This window comes from Gossypium arboreum, chromosome 7 (assembly GCF_025698485.1).
Source record: "Gossypium arboreum isolate Shixiya-1 chromosome 7, ASM2569848v2, whole genome shotgun sequence".
Taxonomy (NCBI): Eukaryota; Viridiplantae; Streptophyta; class Magnoliopsida; order Malvales; family Malvaceae; genus Gossypium; species Gossypium arboreum.
Genome location: NC_069076.1, coordinates 64,266,156 through 64,271,337, shown reverse-complemented (window position 1 = coordinate 64,271,337; position 5,182 = coordinate 64,266,156). Strand labels below are relative to the sequence as shown.

The 5,182-nt window shown below is 34.7% G+C and overlaps 1 non-coding gene across 1 annotated transcript; it reads right to left on the bottom strand.

The window, feature by feature from the left end:
* Positions 1 to 2,989: 2,989 nt before the first annotated feature.
* LOC128296147 (small nucleolar RNA R71) lies at positions 2,990 to 3,096 on the bottom strand. Its single transcript, XR_008286696.1, has one exon. It is a non-coding gene; the product is annotated as a small nucleolar RNA R71 (small nucleolar RNA).
* Positions 3,097 to 5,182: the final 2,086 nt, after the last annotated feature.

Below are 5,182 nucleotides of genomic sequence, written 5' to 3'. Positions count from 1 at the left end.
ATTGCATGAATGATGTAATGTCGTTCTTCATCTTGGCACTCATGTTGGGAGATTTTACCTAAGCAGAAATCTCTAACACAGATCATTCCAAGATGCCACTGTACCTGATGGTAACGCATTCAACCATGATTTGGCACGATCTCACAATGAATACGGGAACATTTTTAATCTAAGGGAATTTTCAAGAACACACTACTGTCTGAATGAATCGCAAACTTCAAGAAAAAGTCTCAGTTGCAATCTAGGATCTTCAATAGGTAAACCACTAAACTACCCTACCATCTTCAGCATCTGAAACATTATTAGTTTTAATTCAAAGTGTTGAGCTTGAATATGTGGCCTAACAATTCTTGCATTTAGATCATCCAAAATAAGCACAACATGTTCTCTGATGGGTTTATCTCTATCATCTATAATTCAAGTAATATCAACATTTCTTTCATTCTGGAGTACCTGATCTTCTCTGTTTGGATCATTTCTAATTCTCTTCATTTCTGTTAACTCTTTTCTTCTTCTCCTTAATGTCCTTTCAATTTAAGGATCAAAACAATGTTCTATATCCTCTTGAATACTTTTATCTCATCCACTAACAAGCCTGAAAAATCTAATAGAATACTAATTAACTGTTCTGACAAGAATAACAAGAATAATAACAAATCAACTTTTCCCAATGTTGTCGATCCCTGAAAATGATGCCAAAAACTTGTTGCATGTAAAATAACTAATGCCATTGTGCAAGTGTACACGTCATTCAAGTAATAAAGTGAGAAGTAAGTATCATCTCCACAGGGATTGAAAATTGGTAAGAAATTGAGTATGTTATTATAATACTGTTAATTATACTAAAATAGCAGGAAATTCAATCATAGAAAATTCAATCTAGAAAAATAAAGGCAAACTGCAGGAAGTTAATTCCACACTCCAGTTTCTCTTTTATCTTTCAATTGTACGTGAATCCAGGATAGATTTTTTCCCCTTGCTGACATCTATATTCTACTCTCTTCTAAGCTATTACATTTTCTTTCTTTAAAATTCTCTAGTGGAGTTCTTCTTTGCGCAAAGATAAAATTGTTGTCACCAATCCCGTTCTCATGCTAATTCCCCTCTCCCTTTTTCTTATTCTCTTTCATTCTTTTATTGGGTAGATTTATCCCACCTCAGTACACATTTTTCATTCTTCTTTTTAGATTAGTTTTTCTAGTTCTAGTCCAACCGGCTGAGAGTGACGTGGATACAGTGTTGAGTCATCTTCCCAAAATTGCCATGGCAATTCTATTGGCAATTAATATTACCAGTTTCCATGGCAATGTTTCACTTCCCTTCTTTTCTTTCTGCAACCTCTTAGTCATCTTCTTCTACCTGCACCTGTGTTCACACAGAACTACACCTTTCCACCCCAAGTGATAAAAGTAACAAATAATGGCCAATGTAGCGCAATCCAAGCTTTGTTATGCAATGTTCTAAAATTATACTAGAAATGCATATGTATTTACTTAATTTCAAACAATTAATTCCATCTAGAGGCCTAAAATATCACTCTTTTCAAGAGTTATGAATGATGTTGGTTATCGTATTAAACCATAAGCTAAATCTCTTAGGCTCAGGATTACTTTGATGAAAACTTTATTTCTATTAATTTTTAAAGTTTAAGTTTTGTTGTTATACTATTTTATTCAATGGTGTTTCATGTTATATGCAGCTTGTACAATGACAAATGTGCAACAAGTTTTTAAAGATAAAGGGTTAAGTTAACTAGATAGGAGTTAGATAATATGAGTGAATGATTAGTCACTTATTCGTGGCAACCTCTAGACATAGAGCCTTGCCTCATGTGAAAGAAGGTAGGAAACATTAGTGGTAGTCGAACTTAAAGCCTATAGACATATAGTTCCCTAGGGGAGGTAACCCAAGGTCTTTCTCTCGAGAGAAGTAGACTACTGTAGAAACCTATCGAGTGGTAGAATATTCATGACTTTTCTGTGGGATTAATAGGCAGTGAAAGTAGATTCATTAGTAATCCCAATCGTCCTAATCAACAGTTTAGTTCATCAACCCTTTTTTGTAGTGATTTTTCTGTGGTGTTCTTGTTTCATTTACTTCTTTTCTTTTGCACATTTTATACATTATTATTCTCTTCTTTTGTCATTACATTCTTATTCTTATTTTGCTTTAGCATTAATCAAACATAACTATAATAACTTGACCAAATTATACCTATCTAATCCTTGTGGAGACGATTTCACTCATCACTTTATTACTTGTTCGATGTGTACACTTGCAAGACTTGCATATTAGCTGTGCAACCAACAAGTTTTTGGCATCGTTGCCGAGGATTGGAAATTAGTGAAATTTGGTTTTTTATTTTTATTTTTATTTTGTTTCATTAGTTTTTTCTAACTTAGTTATTACTTAATTTCTACAGGTTTGCCATCAGTGCATGAGTAGAGGCATTCCAGTTAGCGAAGAGTATCCTTTTGACCTAGAGAATAAAACTTTGCTAAAAAGGAAAAAAGAATTGCGTAATATGGCTAGGGAAGGGAACAATCCTGTTTTTAATGATCAATTAAATCCTAATTGTTAGAATGTTAATCATCCTATTCATCATGTTATAGATGATAGAGACAGGCCAATTTGAGAGCATGTATTTCCCATTTTGGATAACCTGAATCTAGAAATAGTCAGACCATACATAAAAGCCTAGCATTTTGAGTTAATGCTGATAATGTTTCAAATACTGCAAATAGTTGGGTGCTTCAGTGGGTTACCAACTGAAGATCCAAAACTATATTTGAGACTTTTTTTAGAAGCCTATGATTCATTTCAACAATAGGGTGGTTCTGACGACGCTCTGTGACTAAAACTATTCCCATATTCCTTGAGAGATCATGCAAGAGTGTGGCTTAATGCTTTGCAGTCAGGAATAGTGACATCATGGAATGACCTCTTCTAGAGGTTTTTGCAATGGTATAATCCACTAAACATAAATGCCAAGCTCATAAAAAACATAACATCTTTTCGACAATTAGAGGATGAAACACTATATGAATCTTAGGAAAGATTTAAAGAATTACTTAGGAAATATCCTATGCATGGTTTCCAATACTGGACTCGGATGGAGATGTTTTATAATGGGCTAAATGCAAATACAAGGATGGTAGTCGATGCATCTATCAATGGTACTTTGTTGGACTAATCCTACAATGAAGCATATGAAATTTTGAAAAAGACTGCCAACACTGATTATCAATATCCTACCACGTGAGTTGGAACTGGCAGGAGAGCTGCTACAACCATTAAGCTTGATGCAATTACTTCATTGACAGCCCAAGTATCTTATCTAGCTAATATGATCAAGACAATGCGGAAGCCAGGTGCGGTCCAGGAGCTAAAATCAATTGAGTCATCTTGTGTTTATTGTGGTGAAGATCACATGTTTGATAAATGTCCATCAAACCCAGCATGTGTTTACTACATGGGTAACTTCAACCGGAATAATAATCCCTATTCCAACACTTATAATCCCAGGTGGAAACAACACCCAAACTTTGGTTCGAATAATTAAGGTACTAGGAATTCAAACAGTACTATTAGGTAGAATACTGAGAGTGCATTGACTGGTTATAATCAATCTATGCCATGAAAAAATGTTGAACAAGGCCTGGCATCGGCTACATCATCTATTTAATTTCTATTGAAAGAATATATTGCCAAGAATGATGTCGTGATTCAAAGTCAAGCTGTATTCTTACGAGCTCTTAAGAATCAAGTGGGGCAAATAGCAAATTCTTTTAGTTTAAGACCACAAAGAACTCTGCCAAGTGATACTGAGAATATCAGATCATAAGGGAAAGAGCATTATAACGCACTCACTCTCAGAAGTAGGACTCAACTGGATGATGTTGTTAAAGATGCAACTTTAGAAACGGACAACTCAAATCTCAACCATGGAAAAATCTTAGAACAACCGGAAAAGCAAACCACAAATGAAAAGGATAAATGGAGCACTACTGAAGCAGAATTAGGTAATTTTGTTGAAAGAAATTCCACAATAAAACATTTCCAGCAACCAAAAGGTCGGCCACCTCCACCTTTTCCTCAGTGCTTCCACAATCGGAAACAAGATCACCAGTTCAAAAGATTCCTGAATGTCTTTAAATAACTTCCTATCAACATATTATTGGTAGAAGCTAGAGAAAATGCCCAATTATGTGAAATTCATGAAAGATATATTGTCAAAGAAAAGAAGATTGGTAGAATTTGAAACGATTGCTTTCACTGAAGGGTGTACGACTAAGTTAACAAATAAATTGCCTTCAAAGTTGAAGGACCTAAGGAGTTTTACTATCCCATGCTCAATTGGAAATTATTATGTTGCGAAGGCATTGTGTGATTTAGGATCAAGTATCAATTTAATGCCCAAGTTCTTATTTAAGAAGTTGGGAATTGGAAAAGCAAGACCTAGTACAATAACGTTGCAGTTAGCTGATTGATCTTATACACATCCGAAAGGTAGAATTGAAGATGTATTGGTAAGTGAAGATAAGTTCATTTTTCTAGCCGACTTCATTATTTTAGAATGTGAAGTTGAAAAAGATGTGTTGGTTATTCTTAGAAGACCTTTTCTTGCTATAGGTTGGACTTTGATTGTTGTGCAAAAAGGTGAACTAACAGTGAGGGTGAATGATCAGCAAATCACTTTCAATGTATTTGATGCCCAGAAATGTGTTTATGAGAGTGAAGATTTCCATGGCATTAGTTTGCTAGGAACAATAGTGGAAGAAGAGTTTGCAAAATTTTTCCATGGCAATTCTAATAGTGATTCAAATTCGATCAAGCTGAATGAAGAAGAGACTTTTGGAGAATTTAGTGAGTTCATGAAGGCAAAGTAGATTGTGGATAGACTAGGGAAACATTTTGAGCCCTTGGACTTATCAGCTCGCACCTTCAATTCTCCTAAATCATCTATAGAGGAGCCTCTCACATTAAACTTGAAACATTTGTTGTTACATTTGAAATATGTTTATTTGGGAGAAAATAACACTTTGTCGGTAGTTATTTCAGCAAAGTTAACACCCGATCAAGAGGTAAAGTTTTGGAAGTTCTCCAAAGATCTAAGAACGTATTGGCATGGACAATTGCCAACATCAAAGGAATTAGCCCCGCTATATGCATACATAAAAAA